At 32.2% G+C, this 20593-nt stretch overlaps 1 long non-coding RNA gene across 1 annotated transcript in view; it reads right to left on the bottom strand.

Annotated features, from left to right (window-relative positions):
- Window positions 1-14037: 14037 nt before the first annotated feature.
- The window catches only part of LOC144288341 (uncharacterized), a 164484-nt gene continuing 157928 nt past the window's right edge, over window positions 14038-20593 (bottom strand). The window contains exon 7 of the long non-coding RNA XR_013356290.1: window positions 14038-14316. This is a non-coding gene — a long non-coding RNA (uncharacterized LOC144288341). The remainder of the gene's footprint in view (window positions 14317-20593) is intronic.

Below are 20593 nucleotides of genomic sequence, written 5' to 3'. Positions count from 1 at the left end.
TCCTGACCCTTTTTTTTTTGCTTCCTTGTTATTTGCCTTACTATTATTTTTCTCCACCTAATTTGTCCCTTGCCAGTTCTTCTTAGGAGCCTAGACGCCCTAGTGAATACAAAACTGTGGCTTCTGACATCTCGGCACTCTCCAGATGTGTCTGCACATCTGGCTTCAGACTAGTACATGACAGTGTCTTGGAGGAGAGATTTCACTTTAATAGGTAAATTTCTTATCTCTAAGGTTTCTTATTTTCCTATAGTTCAGTGATACTATGAAATACATTTTGGGGTTTTTTTCTTAATTTTTTAAAACTTTTTTCTTTTAAGATTTTATGTATTTATTCATGAGAGACACAGAGAGAGAGAGGCAAGGACACAGGCAGAGGGAGAAGCAGGCTCTCTGCGGGGAGTCCATTGCGGGACTCAATCCCAGGACCCCGGGATCATGACCTGAGCCAAAGGCAGACACTCAACCATTGAGCCAAACAGGCATCCCTATGAAATACATGTTGATGATGATTTAAGCAAAGGCTTGGCAAATTTATTTACAAAATGCCAGATAGCAAATATATCAGACTTTTTGAGCCATATGGTCTCTGTAGAACTATTCAATCCTGTCATTGTAATATGAAAGCAACCATAAACAAGACATAAGCAAATTGAGTATGGCTGTGTTCTAATAAATCTAGGCATACTAAAACTTTAATTCCCTACAATTTGTAAAAGTCACAGAATATTATTCTTCTTTTGATTTTTTTCAATTATTATTAAAATAATGTAAATACAATTCTTGGCTTGAAGGCATACAAAAAAAACCGAGGAAGGTCAGATTTTTTACCCCACAGGCCATAGTTTACCAATCCCTGCTCTAAGCAGTGATTTTCAAATTTGAGTATGCATTACAGTCACCAGGAAAACTAGTTATAACAGATTGCTAGGCCCTACTTCCAAAATTTCTGATTTGATAGTTCTGGTTGGGGTCCAAGACATTCTATTTCTAAGTTCTCATGTAATGTTAATCCAAGATGGTCTTGGGGTCACAGTTTTAGAATCACAGATCTGTATGAAGGGTGGGCAAACTTTTTCAATAAAAGGCCAGTTAATAAATGTTTTCAGTTTTGTAAACTAGAAGGTATCAGCAGCAACTACCAAATTCTGACATCGTAGCACAAAAGCACCAATAGACAATACGTGAAGAAATGGAAGTGTTGTGTTATAATACAACTTTATTTACAAAAACAGGCAGTAGGATGGATTGGATTTATGGATGTGGTTTTCTTACTTATGCTCTAGAAGACTTCCTCTTATTCAAGAGGAAGACAAGGAACACATTCATATTATTTTGATGAAGAAAGCTTAAATCTTAAAGCTTAAATCTGACACATTGTATTAAAAATGATTTCAAGAATTGTGGTCTGATAAACAGTTTATCAAGTTCAATTAGATATATCTTTGTCAGACTTCACTGTTGATATTGAGAAATAAGCAACAGTAGGAAAAAATCTGAGCTGATAAAATGTGCGTGCATGAAAAAAAAAACCACTTCTTTTATTCTTCCTTTTTGCTCTGCTAGCTGCTAAAAGTATGTTTGATTGTTTTCACTAATGGACATTTTCAGATATTTATCAAGTTAGCCTGAGAGCTGGTATTGCAAAACAACGCCCTCTAAATGATAATTTTCCCTCAAATTTTCTGATTCTATTTGTTTCATATATTCTGAGACATTACCCTGGCTTTATATTCCAGACATTTTACTGAGTTTGCATCAAATGTATTACTTTAGATGCATCATTTTCTCAAACACCCCAGCAAATGCCAGAGTATATTTGTGTCCTTGTGTATGAGTGTGAGTGTATATGTGTGTGTGTGCATGTACACATGCGTGCATGTGTAAAACTCTTCTCCTTCCTAAACTCAATTTTCTCTGAGTCAGTTTTCCTGAGTGATAGCCTAGGCTAATTTTTTTTCATACATTTTTCAAATATCTGGTGATTTTGACTTTCTATTCATACTTTAAAATAAGAGGATGAGAGTATTGATATAGAATTCCAGTTTGTGGGTGGATGGCTTTTCTTTAGGATGAGTAGGTGATGACATATGCTGGCTGTCCTCTTAAAAGCAGAATTAGAGGACTTTACTCTGAGGAGAAGCACTAAGATCAATTATCTCAATTCTTCCAAGTACTCCACACCCTCAGTCCTTAGAAGAATATACTTTGGTACTTTGATTGGTGTAAATGCCTGATTGTGTTATCACTTATAGAATTCCAATGAACACCATTGGTTCTAGACTCTCTCCACTGCCCCCATCATACTAAGCTATCTTTGAGTCTAAATACCATAAAACTATTATATAACAAATTACTTCTATACATATACAACATCCTCAGATTTGGTCTGTAGAGAACTCGGTGACAATAGCAGTAATACATTCTGGGGGTAAAAAAAAAAAAAAAAACAAAACTCCTAAAACTTCAAAGCATTGTCTGAGGTAAGTTTGTATCAAAGAAACAATCCTTTATGCGGCACCTGGGTGGCTCAGTGTTTGAGCATCTACCTTTGGCTCAGGTCATGATCCGGGGTCCTGGGACTGAGTCACACATCGGGCTCCCCCAAGAGAGCCTGCTTCTCCCTCTACGTCTCTGCCTCTCTCTCTGGGTCTCTCATGAATAAATAAATAAAATCTTTTTTTCTTTTTAGAGAAACAAACCTTTAAAATCAGCTTATCAGTAAACACTGCCATCTCTGGTAGATGGAATTTCCCACTGAGCAAGTTAGCAAATTGTGTATTGCCAATGTTTTTGGCAGATGCAAATTGTTTGACTTCTAGAAATCTGGGCTACATTTTATCAATCCAACTAGACCATCAAGCTTTGCTCTTTCTTCTCTTGTCACATGGGAGCCCCATTACCCTCTCAAGACATCTTAAACCATGCTTATTATTTTCTCAACACATTACAGGGAGAATAGACCACTTTTAGGTAGTAGAAACTTTACTTAACTGCACTGTTTCAAATAGTTCTTCAATTTCCTTAAACTCTATTGGTAAATTCTCCATCCAAACTCCAAGTGGATTACAAGTGTTACAAAATGCTTTCCGTTTGATAGGGTGTGACAGCACATGTCAAAGTCAATTGCCTCAAATCTAATTTATTACTTTATTGAAAAGTTGGACATGTTGAAGTTCAGCTTAATTGAGATTGCTCATAACAAGCTATCTTCCCTGAATGGAAATATAAAGTGAATGGCACTTTAAGTATAGAAGAAAAAAGTTTCAGCAATAATGTAAAAATAGCATCTGATGAGCAGATAAGAATCCTATGTAAAGCACACTATTATCAGCAACCACAACTGCTCCTGCTGTAGCAGTCCTGGAGCACAAGCTCTGCAAAGCAAGCCAAAGCAATCATAAGCATTTTTATAGCAAGACTCTTCCTGCTTTTATAGTATTCATTGTGTCAGCACTGTAATTATAAATTCTCTTCTGTATAAGTTTACAGCAAAGCTGTAAATCCCCCTAAAATTATTTTTTAAAAGCCTCACTGTGTTTAAAATAAAATAACTTAAGAATATTTTTAAAATGCTGATCAGAGTTGTCCAAGTATCCAACAACAAATGCATCAAATAGTGTGTGCAATAATAAGGCCCTTATAAAAAAAGATGGCCAATAAAAGCAAAATTGAGTAATTTGGAAATATATAGTACTCACAGGCAACATGAAAATGGAAAATTATTAGAAAACATAAAATATTTTGCTTTAAAAATTGTAAACAATAGATTAGAACCCCCATTAGTTTTTCCCCATTACATGGGGTTGGTAATGCTAGGATGGAGTGAGGAGGTAGGGAACAATGTTTTCATTGTCATCAGTGCTAGCATTATATTAAATTCTATTGCAATTTATATAATTATATTATAGTTAATTCTAATATGATTAATTAATATATTTAGTTTAATTCTCTACTAAAATTAATTCCTTAAAAATTAAATAAGCAAAGGAAATACTGAAAATTCTTGAAACATTTTAGCCTAAAGAACAGAATTTGTAAATGTATATGGTATCTTTTATATGGAGTCATGATAAAATAATGCTAATATTTTTTTTAAAGCAATCTTAAAACATCCTGGAGATTTAGACCCCGTTTTGTACAGTGATAAAACATGACAAACCCTAACACCTCACTTCAAGTTATATCTGACATTGTTCTTTTCCCTTATACAACATTATTTTTATTCCTTTCATGATATTATCAATTGAGACGATGCTTGCTTCAGTTCCAGAGTCAATGGCTATTGTTAGATTGTATCACATTACAATTATTGTTAGATTATATCACATTACTATTATTGAACTATGAAGTCCTTTTTATAACTTCTCTGTAATACATACAAAGACGTATCTGTAGTTTGCTTGACAGTCTATCTGAAAGATAAATGGTTGCTCAAAATGCTTAAAGAAAGTAAAAAGAAGTTTATGTAAAAACCATTCAAGGTCTCTTAAGTGGTGAATTTCAAATAACATAGCCTACTGAATCATTATAATGATGGATTGGCTTTACTATCTTCAAATAACACATAGGGTTTGTTTATAATAGTGAACTTGCTATATTATAATTGATATATGGAAGTATGAAGTATGGAAGAACACTAGTCGTGTTAGCTTCAATAAAGAAAGATATACACATTTTGACATGAAATATATGGGATATGGTATAATGTTATTATGTAACACTTTAAGGGGATATTTTGACTGAATATTATGCTAGCTTGTATCATATTCTATGCATTCAGTTGAATCCTATTCCTATGGCTGCTATAGTTTCGTTTTAAATTTGCCTTGAGAGGAGTGCCTGGATGGCTCAGTGATTGAAAGTCAACCTTTGGCTCAGGTCCTAATCTCACGTCCTGGGATTGAGTCCTGCGTCAGGCTCCTTGCAGGGAGCCTGCTTCTCCCTTTGCCTATGTCTCTGCCTCTCTCTGTGTGTCTCTAGAAAATAAATGAAATCTTAAAAAAAAAAAAAAAAAGATTTGATTTGAGAGAGTGTCTATTTAGGCATCAATCATTGTTTAACATAGCTTTCTCCATCTATTTCAAGGTGTCATTACTGATGGTAATTATTTTCTATATGTGGAAATGTGTAGAAGACTGTTAATTTTGATGCCACATGCAAGCAAACATCTCTTTTCAATTCAATCATTATTTAAAGAAACTAGGGCAGCTCTATTGTTAACTTCTTGAGGAACCTCCACACTGTTTTCCAGAGTGGCTGCACCAGCTTGCATTCCCACCAACAGTGCAAGAGGTTCCCCTTTCTCCACATCCTACCAACATTTGTTGCTTCCTATCTTGTTAATTTTGACCATTCTCACTGACATAAAGTCAATAGGAGAATAGACCACTTTTAGGTAGTCGAAACTTTACTTAACTGCAGATAAAGTGGTATACCGTTGTGTTTTGATTTGTATTTTCCTGATGGCAAGTGATGTGGAATATTTTTTCATGTGCTTGTTGGCCATGTGTAGATATTCTTTGGAGAAATGTCTGTTCAAGTCTTCTGCCCATTTCATGACTGGATTGTTTGTTTCTTGGGTGTTGAGTTCGATAAGTTCTTTATAGATCTTGGATACTAGCCCTTTATCTGCTATGTTATTTGCAAATGTCTTCTCCCAACTGTAGGTTTTTAGCTCTTTCAACCATTTTGAGTTTATCTTTGTGCATAAGAGAATGGTCCACTTTCATTTTTCTCTCTGTGGCTTATTTATATGTGGAATATAAGAAATAGTGAAAGGGACTATAAGGGAAAGGAGGGAAACTGAGTGGGAAAAATTAGGAAGACAAACCATGAGAGACTTCTAATTCTGAGAAACAAAGAGTTGCAGAAGGAGAGGTGAGTGGGGGGATGGGGTAACTGGGTGATAGGCATTAAGGTGGGCACATGATGAGATGAGCACTGGGTGTTATACTATATGTTGGCAAATTGAATTTAAATAAAATAAATAATAAATAAATAAATAAATAAATAAATAAATAAATAAATAGTCTGCATTTATTACAAAAAAAAAAAGAAACTGGGGCAGGCTAAATGTTATTTCTGACTTCCATTTTTCAGAATTATTAAAGATAATGCATGAGCAGTAAATCTGCAACTTCTTGGAATGTCTAAGGAAAGGTAACTCTGTTGGATAGTTTGGATAGCTATTTCTGCTTGGGTAGTAATATACAGCCTTAGACATTCTGCCTTAGGATATTTCTATCTAATAATTCTGACTTCTTTACACCAGATTGTTTCACTAGTAATGTCATTTGCTGGAAACACATATTGTTTATAATTATGCCACAGCTATTTTAAATCATGCACATTTCTCTTATTGCTCATTATTTCTCAGTTTCAAACTCTATGTTACCTGTATTGGTAGGTTTTCATTCATAGTGGATAAGACTCCAACAATATTGCTGAAGTCCTTTTTATTAATGCTGAATATTGGATTATTCTCTTAGAAGTATAACACAAATTCATATGCTATTTGTTCTCACTTTAAATTCAGACATTTGATATGTTCCTTCTTTTCTTCCCTTCAGACATACAGATGGCCTTTGACAACTGCTACACAAAGAAGGTCATTTGTCTCATAATTATCATAGTCTTTAGGCCTCTAATAAGCCAAAGAAAGTTTGAAGACATAGGCTTTAGTCTGGTTAAAATATTCTTTCCTTGAAAAGAAGAAAAGGAAGAAAAAAAAACAAGAAAAAACAAGCTGTAGGGGTAGTGCAGATTAATGAACTTCTTGATTAATCTAGCTATTTCTTCTTAGAAACAAGAAATGTATCTTTGAGAAATTTTTATCCATATCATTTTTAAGTATTAAATTTAAACATATTAAGTTTAAGCCCAAAACGTATTAAGTCTAACCCCAAAACACAGCACCTTGTCTTCTTATATATTTGTGACTCAAGACACCAATTAGTGCTATCAAGAAGAGATAGGCCACTTGCAACTCCAAGGTTTATGAAGGCAATTGATGACTGCTTTTACATCTATTCCAATGAATGAAAGATTTGGATCTAAGCAGAACTATCTTACTCTTCAGCCCCTGTGAATGTGTAGTCTTGGGAGTCACAGTTTCCAGATAATTCTATTCATGACATAGGATCACAGGAACATAGAATTTTGAAATTGGAAAGGAAGTTAAGGATTTAAGATTCCATCTTTAAAATATTTCACATATATAAAGATGGACTTCCAGAAGCAGTTTGAATGAGTTGAACAATAGTGGTTTCATTACCTCAAAAGTTGTCTTCCAACAAGGAAACCAAAGAAGAAGAGTGTACCTGGGCCCTTTTGGAATGATCCTGGAGGACTGCTAGGTAGGTGATTGGTTTAGATATTTGCGGAGGTTTAAGGTGGTAGATAAGCAGATATGGGCAAGGAGAAGCCAGGCTTGTCAATTGGATTTGATTCCTACTCCCAGGATGGTGAAAATTGAGCACATTCAGGTTACCACAGACAGCCATCTGCTGTTGGACATGCTGTTATGCAGGTCACCCCATGCCAACTCTCTCTGCATTTCTGGTACCAGTGTGCCCCAATTGTACATCCAGACTCACTGCTTATCACAGTAAAACATATTTAAGATCAAGAAACAGTGTTTCACACAAGTTCAGTATTATATTGAGTATTTTAATCGGTTGATATTACAAAGCTTTAAAAAAAATTAAGAAACAGACCAATAGGCACAAATCCTAACATTTGGTATGAATATCTCTGGAACAATAAGCCATTGTCCTCCACAAATCAGTGGCATATTCTTCAGCAATTGCAAATTGTTAAAGCTAAATGTATACTTTCCTTCCTTTCTCTCTCTCATTATCTGAGTAATCACCATGCAATGACAGTATGTTTAACAAAACATACCTTGGGGGGTGGGAGTGAATGGGTGACGGGCACTGGGGGTTATTCTGTATGTTAGTAAATTGAACACCAATAAAAAATAAATTAAAAAAAAAAACAAAAAAAACAAAACATACCTTGTCTCCCATACCTTGTCCTATCTTCTCCATCTCAATAGTATTGCTTGTGTTGAAAAAGTCATTTACCAACTTAACCTTCTTCCTAATTTTTTTCCATCATAATGGGAGACAGTCTAGCATAGCTGTTAAATATACAGGTTCTGAATTTAGACCATGCAAAGTCCAAATTCACATTGACCACTTGGGTAATCTTTGTCAACTTACTTAATTCTCTAAGGCTTATCTACTCACTAATAAAAGTGCAATATTGGAATGCCTCCTATAATGTTTGTATTAAAATAAAACATCTATATATGTGAAATTTTTGATTAATAATAATTTATTATTATGTTGCTGTTAGTAGTATTATTGTTTTTCCAAAATTAAGCCCAAATATCTTTTACCCAGTTAAGAGTTCTATTATCTCTAGAAAACAAAATCAATCTTCACCTCTACTCTTGCCCTGTGATGTCATCTTGCAATCAAAGCTCTAGTAGAGTTGTTATCATATTGCATCATCATTATTTACTTCTATCTGACTATCTCTCTGGATAGTCTGTCTGACTATCTCTCTGGAGAAAAAATCCTTGAGGGAGAAGTTTGCAACATTAATCATTTACCCTCAGCAAACAGCAAAGAACACACTTGGTGTTAATGGCCACAAACCCTAGTTGCCAAAATGCTGTTGTCATCTCCTATGATAATTAATTCCTCTATGGAACCAAAATAATTCAATAAGCATATGTTTAATTTCAGGATAAACAATAAAGAGCAAAAACCTCAGTAGTTGTTCTGATACATAATCCAAAGCTTGTTATTTTAAAGGAAAATTTATTCAATAAAAAGAAAATCACATTAGATATACAGAGGTCTCCCACTTAAGAAACAAATAAAGATAATTTTTCTACCATAAAAGCTATGCCATGTTTATTTTAGGGTACAGTTAAGTTTAAAAACCTGATAATAAATTCTAAAACTGATCTTCAACTCCTAAGTCAACATAATAACTATCAGTATATGTTTTGTATTGACAACATTAAATGATGAAATTATAAATAACAGTCTCTCTGAAGATCAATTTATGTAACTTGAGAATTGTCCAAATAAATATCATAGATGATAGTTAACCAATGATATTGGCGCCTGCTTACCCTAAAGACTCACAAATTGTTAAAGGTTTTTAAGGAAATTGAATGAGCAACTGCTTTAAATATATCTTTAAGTGATAGAAAATGGAAATTAAGCTTCTCTGGGAAATAGATTTCTGAAACAGATGACATTCAAAAGATTTAGAAATTCTAAACCTATCTAGATTCTAATGTGATTTCATAGTCAAATTAGTATTAAGGATTAACTTTAGGAGGAAAAACAAGAAAAGCATACCGAAAATCTCCACAATATATTATGATAAATGACAATTACTATTTATCTGCTGCAACTAAATAGAATCTGAAAAAGTAAGAATATATATAAATAAAAGATATAAATACAGTTTACACAAAAATTTTTAAGGAGTTTTACTAATAATTACTTCACATCACCTTTATAATAAACTCTCTCTCTCTATATATATTTTTTTAATTTACCACCTGGAGGAAGCTTTACATTAAAAGAATTTAGTAATGGAATTAGAAGTAAAATTGAAACATCAGGTATAAATGACTTGAACATTTGAAAAAAAGAATGCATTAAATCACTAACTTAGCTGATTATCAAAAGAAAAGCAAGAAAGTACTGACAATCTACACATAGAGTAACAGATGTTCCATGTCAACATTTATATAGTAGAATGAAATAAAATGATGTCATTACTAAAACACCCATAGGTTAATAAGTCTGAACTTTAGACTAGTTGGTGCCTCAATAGATTTTCAAAATGTTAAGATCATTTAGAAACTATGTTATTTTTCTTTATATAAATACCTTTGTTTCTTATTAAAAATCAATAAAGATTTATGATTTTGTCAATTGCAGATTAGATCATTCAGACTAACCCCACTTCTGAAGAAAACTAGAGGGAAAATTCTGTTTGAAGGCACAGGAGGGTTAAGAAATAAACAATTACCAAGCTGAGTTCCAAGAGAAGACAGAAATTCAGACATAAGTACTCAACATTTAGAAATTTTTCAACTTTAGGATGTTTGCTAATTCTAAGAGGCTCTGGGCACATCAATTGTCAGGTTCCTTATGCTGAAAGGGCAAAGGTGAAAGAATACAGCCACCATAAGCATGAGAGAGTCTGATAAACATCTTGAATTTGCTTGGGACCTAACTGAGCCATACTATTGGGAAAAAAGCTAAGCTTGAAGTAGTCTGGCTCTCTGAAGGACTATGGCCCAACTCCAAATCATCTTAATGCCTGAAATTGGTTTAAGATATTCTCAGACTATTAGTGCTCTAGGCACATGAGAGAAGTAAATGTAAAACCTTTGAGTATGAAGATGACATCCTCAGCCACAAATGATTTCAAATTTTAAGAATATAATGCACATCACAAAATTATAAGTAAACAATGACCAGAGAGACTAAGATACATGGATGGCAGTAACAACCAACAGAAGAACAAGAGCCACAGGTTCTCCAATTATTAAAGTCATTAGACACAGGTTAATAAAATATAAAATAGTTAAATTAAAATTTTCAGGATTTTTAAAATGTCTTTGGAAATTTGTGCAGAAACATAGTGTATTTAGAAAAGAATTAAATAGGAAGTTTAGAATTAAGAGTAACAATAATTAAAAGTAGGAACTCAGCAGGTAGTGTGAACCACAGTCTGAAAGAAGAAAATATTCAGGCTTAAATAGGGAGAGGAAAAAAAACAGGAAAAATAAGGAAGAAAGAGACAATAATATAAGGGATAATGTGAAAATATAAAATGCACATTTCAGAGTCCCCAAAGGAGAGGGGTGAGGGGATGGGACACACTGAATAATGAATGAATGGTAAACTGAGAACTTTCCAAAAGTAGTGACTGCCATCAGCCACAAATTCAGGAAGTCCTGAGAACCAAGTTTTTAAAAGAAAAGGAAAATGTATTTCAAATCACATGATAATAATACTTTTGAAAATCAAAGAACTAAGGCCAACTATATTACAGGCAACCACGGAATAAAAAATTGATCATCTTCAAAGGAAAAACAACGATGAGAGCTGATCAAGCAATTCAATAAAAACTAGAAGATAATGAAATAATATCTCTAAATGCTGAAGGAAAATAACTGTTAAATTGAAATTCTATGTCCAATTCAAATATTTATTAATGATAAAGGTTCAGTAAATTCAGTTTTAGACACATAAAATTGTGATCATACATTTTCAGGAAATCTGCAGTAAAAGAAAATCCAAAGGGAGTTCTTTTTTTTTTAAGATTTTATTTATTTATTCATGAGAGACACAGAGAGATAGAAGAGGCAGAGACAGAAGGAGAAGCAGAGGGAGAAGCAGGCTCCATGCAGGGAGCCTGATGTGGGACTCGATCCTGGGACTCCAGGATCATGCCCTGGGCCGAAGGCAGGCACTAAACTGCTGAGCCACCCAGGAATCCCCTCAAAGGGAGTTTTTTTTTTTTTTTTTTTCCAAAGGGAGTTCCAAAAGAAAAGTGTACACCAATATCTTGCAAAAAGAGATAAAGGAGAAGAAAAGGGAAAATATACTATCATTTATTGGTATTTACATATATTTACAAACCCCATTGTAGTATATAACCAAGAAAGCAATAAATAGGAATCAAAAGACCTTGTAAAGAGTCCACTTAGCATGGGACTTTAACATGATTCATGTGCTACTTTCTAGCTTAAACACACAAAATATTTTTGAAGTAGAAAATGATTGAACAAAGGAGACTATAACAAGGGTGAAAATAGAAAGGCTTCAGTAAAATAAATTTAAATTAAATTAGATTTGTAGTTACATTAAAGATAAATAGATAAAACACTAAAAGCAAAGTTTGCTACACTTGATTTAAAAGATCACAATTCTGCTTTTTGTTTACAAGACATTAAGATACAGAAAAATAAAAGTAAAGAATGCAAAAAGTTTACATTCTTTGTAAACTTATGCAAACTTCTATAAAGGCAAATTAAAATAAACTGATATAACAGTATTAATACAAGACATTAGTGCAAAAAATATTCCTAGAGAAAGAGGGGGCATGTCACTGTGATGAAAGATTTAATTAATAGAAATTCATAACAATTATAATTTTTGTAACATAAAAACAGATTTACAGCATATGAAGAAAAAGATTATAGAAAAAACAAATAAATCTATAACTATTAAAAAGTTTTAATAGAATTCTTTCTTTAACTCTTTAGCATAAAACAAGAAACCACAGAATCAGAATAATTGATCAAAAGGCTTAAAAAATGTTTAGGAAACTTGACTTAATTGTGTTTTTATAATGTATATGTATACAAGTGTGTATGTATGTATTTCAATGTTATGTTATTGCAAACAAAAACTGCAAAATAGTTTTTTTACTTGCAATCACACATAAGCAATTTCATAGTTGAACTGACACTGTGTTCTCTGCAATGTAACTGGCTTAGAACCAATACTAAAATGTTAATGAGGAAAAAATAAAACGTTGGAAAATGTCAGATATATGCATCCATCGGTGAATAAAGAAAATGTAGTGAAAATACTGCTATTTGTGACAACAGGGATGAATCTGGAGGACATTATGTTTAGTGAAATAACCAGTCTGTGAGACACCCTTCACAGAACAGTGCTGCAGCTGAACTTCCCTTCTCTTCTCTCTTCCATACACAACTCTGCACTACCCATCATCTTCCTCATCTCAGGTTTTATAAGTCCATTTTTCCAGTCACTCAGTTAAAAAACTTCTGAGTCATTCTCAATGCCTTTCTTTCTTTCATATAGTGTCTTAGTCTATCAGAAAATCCTGGTCCTACCTTTATATGATGTGACCACTTTTTGTTATACCCATTGCTACTTTTCTAGTTGGGGTGCTATTCCCCCTCATCTAGATTATACTAGCCCCCTAAGTAGTCTTCCTGTTTTCATTGTCTCTCTAAAACATACTCTCAGTAAAACACTGAGAATGATCTTTTGAAACAATAATTCAGATCAAATTATTCCTTTCCACAAAACCCTGCTAGTGCTTCCCATTTCATTTATAGAGTCAAATTCCTGCCAATGGTCTGAACGGCCTGACTTAATTTCCTCTACTCTTCCAACCTTTTTCTCATTGTTGCTATCACAACTCCTATTGCTTCTCTAACCTCATTTCCTACTCCCCTCCCCTCCTCTCATTCTATTTCAAGTACACTGTACTTCCACTTTTCCTTCCACAACAGGCATCCTACTTAAAACCTATGCATTAACTCCCTTGCTTGGAAAATTCTTCAGGTAACTATATTCCCATCTCATTTCTTTACAAATTTCAAGTATTTGTTAAAATTTTACTTTTCTATGAGGGCTACCTGGCCATTCCATTTAGATTTATAACTAGGCACTGATACCTGCTTCTCTATACTTTGATCCCCATACTCTGCTCCATAGTACCTTTTCCTGTAATACATACCACAATTCTGTCAATTGTTCATTGTTCTGTTTTATTTTTTAATACTCAGGCTTTCCAAGCACCTATAACTTGGCTTCATGCATATTCTGTGATCAATAAATAAGTACATTAAATATGTAAAAGTAAAAATAAGTTAATATAAGTTTCAGAAAACAAAATTAGAAAACATTTGTCCACCATTAGGATGTAAAGACTTTCTTAAAAAGGACAAGAGGCCTCAAAACATATAGATACTGCTAACAATCTTAAATTTCAAAAATTTAGTTAGAAAAAATATGTAAACAATGTTAAAATATCTATCCTAGATGCTAAGTATGCATATTATCTGCATATTGATAAGAAAAACATAAACAATCCAAGAGAAAACAGGTGAAAAGTACAAATAAGATTTCTGATCAAGTAATTGTAAAAGGAAAAAAAAAAAGAAATTGTAAAAGGCAATACAATGTTTGAATGTGTTTTCAACTTTAAATTGAAGCAATAATGAGACACCATTTCTCCCAAGACATTGAGACAATATTAAATGATGATTGCTTCTAATAATAGTAAGAACGCAGAGCCAAAACACTTCTAGTAGAGATGTGATAGATTTAGCCCATTCTAGGGGCGCCTGGGTGGCTCAGTGGTTGAGCGTCTGCCTTCGACTCAGGGCGTGATCCTGGGGTTCTGGGATTGAGTCCCGCATCGGGATTCCTGCATGGAGCCTGCTTCTCCTTCTGCTTGTGTCACTGCCTCTCCCTGTGTGTCTTTCATGAATGAATGAAATAAAATCTAAAAAAAAAAAAAAAAAAAAAAAACAGATTTAGCCATTATAGAAAGTAATTTGAAAGTATTTTCCAAAAATTAAAACACAAACATCAATTGATAAAGTAATTCCACTTTTAGAAATATATTATCTAGAAATAAATATATGAGTATATAAACATACAAATAAAAATGTATAGCTCTATCTATTGAAACATTGCTTATAGTGACAAAACTAAAAATAACATAAATACCCACACAGAAGGAAATGGACTAAAAATTTGTGATACACATTCTTACAAAGAAAAATTGTACAGCTGTTAAGGATGAATTGGTATAGCAAAGATGGATTGGTCTGTGTCTATTGAGCTAGAGAGAGGTTTGCAATGTGCTTTGTTGTAAAATGAGGAAAGTAAGTTGCAGAGTAATGTGTATATATACATATATAATATGCCAGATATATTTGTATATGCATATATACACATATGGTATGACAAGTAAATTTTTAAAAAGAATGATAAGGGCGAAATATATTGAGAGGTTAACAAAGGCACAGAAAAAGAATAAAAATGATCATTTTTATCTATCTAGATTTTTTTCATATATTAGATTATGTATAAAATTTAATATTTAAAATTAAAAGCAAATTTAATATAGTATATAACACAAAACCTGATTCAAATTTAACCTCCATTGCCAATACCTATGTAACCCTAAGTAAGGTAATTAACCATTCACAAACCTCATCAGCCAAATAGGTGTTAATTTACTATTTTTTAAAAGACTTTTTATTTATTTTAGAGACAGAGGGAGGGACAGAGGAAGAAAGAGGAGATTAGAATCTCTAGCAGAATTCATGCTGAGCATGGAGTCCAAGGCTGGCCAATCCCACCACCCTGAGATTATGACCTGAGCAGAAATCAAGAGTCAGATGTTCAACTGACTGAGCCATACAGATGCCCCCAAATGGGTGTTAATTTTAAAAAGATTTATATAAATAACTTATGAGATATATATATATGGACACAATGTCATTTGATGAATAATGGGTATCATCTCAGTATATTGATTCTTAGGTTACACACATAATAAAGTGAAAGTACTATAACTGAGTAGTGAGATAATAAAAGCAGGGAGAGGCGAAGGAAGAGGAGGGGAGTAAATAAAAGAAAGAAGAGGAAGAGGTAGCAGTTACTATGAACTTGCTATACACCAGGCAACAGGGCAAAGACGTATGCACTAAATCTTTACGATATGTGACTACACATATGAAGTTTCAACAACTAATAATGAGTTAGGTACTATTTTATTTCCAGTTTTAAGAAGTAGTAAACAACTATGAGTTGTAATTTGCCTCACTGTAATAAAAAGCAAAATAAGAATTTCCAGAAAAATTAGTGACCATTGTGGGGTGCCTGGGAAGCTCAGTTGGTTAAGTGTCCAACTCCTGATCTTTCCTCAAGTCATAATCTCAGGGTTGTGGGATCAAGCCCTTCTCGGCATGTAGTCTGCTTGTCTCTCTCCCTCTGCTCACCTACCTGCTCTCTCTCTTTTTAAAATAATTAATTAATTAATTTAAAAAATTAGTGGCCATTGTACCTCAAAGATTATGTATCATCCAAAGGCTAAGATATAGGGATCCCTGGGTGGTTCAGTGGTTTAGTGTCTGTCCTTGGCTGGGACATGATCCTGGAGTCCCGGAATCGAGTCCCACATCAGGCTTCCTGCATGGGGCCTGCTTCTCCTCTGCCTGTGTCTCTGCCTCTCTGTCTCTCTCTGTGTCTCTCATGAATAAATAAATAAAATCTTTAAAAAACAAAAACAAAAAAATAAAGGCCAAGATATAGTCAATATTTATTCTTTGAATCCTTTGAAGAAATAGTTTATTCCCAATAGCACCATTACTAATTAAAGGGGTTTTTATTTATTCTAGAGGATACTCATTGCTAATGTAGTAATAATTACCATGACCAACTAAATTAATAAAGATTTTTAACAAACAAAATTTTTAAAAGTAAATGAACAGATATTTGAAATAGCAAAATACATTATTTCAATCTAATCATTTCTAAAGGAAATTCTTTGCGATTGAAAGGGAAAGAGCTATTGGAAATAAAATGTTTGCCTTTTCAGTAGAAAATGCAAAAATATTTTTTGATAGAAAGCAAAATGATATGAGTACATTAATATTTTTTCAGTTTTACTTATTTTTGTTAATAGAGGTTAAAAGTGCCAAGAGATATTTAATATTAACAACATTTGTAACAGCATGGGACTTTGCACTTCACCAGCTTCCACCTAGCAAAAATTGTACTGCAAGTACATATTTGTGAGCTTGTTATTTTAGTTAATTATATGCTCGTTTAGAAACCATGATAGAACTGGCAGCTATTATGACTACAAATAAATGTTTATTTTTGTAGTTCTTATTTTATAACATAATAACTAAACAAGAGCTAAGGAAATTTAACCATTAGCCTTTGTGAGTCAGCTAATGCTGCGTATCTTTTAATAGCACTCCTTGTTTGACAGACTTACTAAACATGAGGTTCAAGCAGTTGAAAAATCCACTACAGGAACCAGATACTTAGATTTCTTTTAATAAAAGTAATTTTGTAGGATTTTGCATTTACATATGACAAACTCAATAAGCCTTATTCCCTTAAAAATAAAATTGCCTTATAAAAATAAAAATGATTTAGAAAAAACAATCCTTAAAACTATCAATAATTTGAAAGAATGTGAAACATATTTCCCCCTATTCATAGCTAAAAAGCAAAAAACCTGCAAAGTGAATATTCATTACAAAGTGAATTATGGGATAATAATAAGAAACAGAAATATATATAATAAAGGTTCAAAATTATATTTCTTAAATGTCAATTTTTTTTCTTTCCAAACTCGTATCCCTTCTCTCAAAGTACTATTATTTGAAAGAGAAAAGGAACGTAGAATGATCTTTAACAAGCAAACCACACTATTATTTGTAATATAGCTTAGCAAAGTAATTTGTTGTTCTGGTAGCAGTATAAAAAGAGAATGGTTTAATTCTGCCTTTCTTCAAGGACACACTTATAATTTTTTTTTTAATTTAAAAGGTCCTAAGTGAACTCTCATTCTAAATTACATAAGGGTAGTACTTATTTGGAAATTATCCTGGCTGAGAATATAAGCTGAAAACATTTGCCATATCCAGAACTATACTATGAGACATTTTAAAGGAGGTTCTTCAGGCTTAAGTGAAATATAGGATAGAAAAAATAAAGATCACTGGAAATAGCTAATGGGTGATTTTTAACAATCTGTTTTCTTTTATATTAATTTCATTAAAGGAAAATTGAGTACTTAAGCAATAATAACAAGAAAAACAATACATTATGGAGTTTATGATATATATCATATATATAACAAATATATAACAAATACAGCATAAGGGATAAAAAGTAATAAATAAAATTATACTATTATAAGATTATTGCATTATACATTGATTTCATTTTATTCAAAGCTAGAGAGCGATGTTACAGATGCATATTGTAATTCCTAAAGAAAATACTAAAATAAAAATGATTTAATTAACAAACATAACTAAAAAGCTATTAGATGAGATAAAAAAATAAACACCAAAAAAATTCAATTAGTCCAAGAGTCAGGGAAGAAGAAAAATGGAATAAAGAGCAAGTAAAGAACAAATAGCAAGATAGTAGACTCAAGCATCTCAATAATTACATCAAAAATTATTTAATTGAAAGAAATTTTTACTAGATTTAAAAAGTAACAGTCAAATACGTTTTACCGGAGAGATATTTTAAAATAGGAATATTGTAGTAGAAGAATATTACTAAGGATGTTTCATAATGATAAGTGAGCCATGTAACAGAAAGCTATAACAATCCTGAATATATATGCAACTAAAAGTATAACTTCAAAATACATTAAAACTGAAAACTCTATAAGGGGCACTCAGCTGGCTTAGTGGTTGAGCATCTTCCTTTGGCTCAGGTCATGATCGCAGGGTCCTGGGATCGAGTCCCACATCAGGCTCCCTACCAGAAGTCTGCTTCTCTATCTGCCTATGTCTATGCCTCTCTCTCTGTGTTTCTCATGAATGAATAAAGAAATAAAATCTTAAACAAAAATACTCCTTGTAAAAAAAATAAAAGCAACAATGATAGAAAATTTTAGTGGCTTTCCTCTTAAATTAATGGAATGATAGACAAAAACAGTCTATCAAGTAAAGTTATATTTTATTTAAATAATATCAGTAATCACTTTCACTTAATGAATATGTAAATAACACTAAGCCCACACACCACAAATTAAAAATTATTTCATGTGTACAAAAAATAAGTCTCAATAAAATCAAATATTTTATTTTATTTTATTTTATTTTTTAAGATTTTTTATTTACTCATTTCTGAGAACACATAGGAAAGAGAGGCAGAGACACAGGCAAAGGGAGAAGCAGGCTCCACGCGGGGAGTCCGACGAGGGATGTGATCCCAGGTCTCCAGAATCATGCTGGGGTCAAAGGTGGCACCATATGGTTGAGCCACCCAGGCTGCCCTAATATCAAAGATTTTATATCAGAGTGTGTTGTGAACACAGTAAACACAACTAAACTAGAAATGTATTTAAGAATTTGTGAGAAAATTCCCAAGTATTTGGAAATTAATCTGTGTTTCACTATATAAGCCTTAGGTCAACAACCTCACAAAGGAAATTAAATATGAGTTCAAAGTGGATGAAAGTAAAAGTAAAATAATAAAAATGTATGAGATGAATCTAAAATAGTGTTTAGCGACAAATCAAAGCTTTAAATGCTTATATTGTGAAAAATAAAATGTAAATCAATAATCTATGCTTCCACTGTACAAAATTACAAAAGAAGACTGCATCAACTGGGAAGTATAAGGAAAAAGGAAATAATAACAATAAAAGTGAAAATACATTAAATAGAAACAAACAAAAAACTACAAAAGTAAATGTTAATTATTTTCTAAAGAATCAGCATAGTTGATCAATCTCTGACTGGACTGAATAGAAAAAACATTGCCAAAATCAGATTCAAAATGAAAAATATTACTGTAGTCTCCACACACATAGCTATTTTTTGTCCATAAATTCAACTGCTTAGACGAAATGGACTTATTTATAGATATAAGAAAATTATCTAAAACTGACACAAGAAAAAAATGAAAAACTCCATATCTAAGAAATTGAATTCATAATTAAATATCTTCTTACAACCTAAACTTCTTACAACAGAAACAAAACATTTGGCAATGTTTTTTTCTGTTGAGTCTAGTCAGCGATTGATCAACTATGCTGATTCTTTAGAAAATAATTAACACTTACTTTGTAGATTTTTCTCTGTTTGATTGCTTCTATTTAATTTATTTTCACTTTTATTGTTATTATTTCCTTTTTCTGTATACTTCCCAGTTGATGCAGTCTTCTTTTTAAATATTTTAAAAAGAAATAATACCAATATTAGGCAAATTCTTTCAGAAATTAGCAGAGGAAGAAACATTTCTCAACTCATTTTATGAAGGCAACAAAATCTTGAATTTAAAATCAGACACAACCATTGGAAGAACAGACAATTCTATGTCAATAACAGTCATTTATAGTAATGCAAAAATCTTTAACAAAGTATTGACAAAACAAATCCAGAAACGCAAAATTGAACATTGAAGCATCAGTGTAACTTAAATGAACAAAATAAAAATAAAATGATACAATCATTTCCATGTATGCAGATTTTTATGAAAATTTTAAAAATGTTCTATACATATTTATAAAATTCAGCAGTCATTCAAAATAAAATTTAAAAAACTCTCAGAAAACTAGAAAGAAAAAATATTTATGATCATGGGTAGGTAAAAAATTTCTTAGGATACAGAAAGATATATAATTACAAATTTCAAAATTGATCAATTTTAACTCATTAAAATAAAAAACTTATGAAAACTAAAAATGCCACTAATGGAATCAATATCTACATCACAATTTGTGAAAGTATAGTTGCAATACCTGAATCTGACGTAGAAATTGTATCCAGAGTATAGAAAGAACATTAATATATCAATAAAAAGACAAGCTTCCAGATAAAATTTGACAAAGAACTAGGAAAAAAAAAGACCAATTTGCTAAAGATTTTTAAATAGCCAATAAACACCTGAGAATTTATTAAGGATTATTAATTGCAAATGCAAATTCAAACAACAATAAAATGCCACTGCAATTCTAGTAAGATGACTGAAATGTTAGAATAATAATATGAAGTGTAGGCAGGTATGGG

This window comes from Canis aureus, chromosome 18 (genome assembly GCF_053574225.1).
Source record: "Canis aureus isolate CA01 chromosome 18, VMU_Caureus_v.1.0, whole genome shotgun sequence".
NCBI classification, from domain to species: Eukaryota; Metazoa; Chordata; class Mammalia; order Carnivora; family Canidae; genus Canis; species Canis aureus.
The sequence above is the reverse complement of the archived record's forward strand: the minus strand, read 5'-3'. Positions and strand labels throughout refer to the sequence as shown.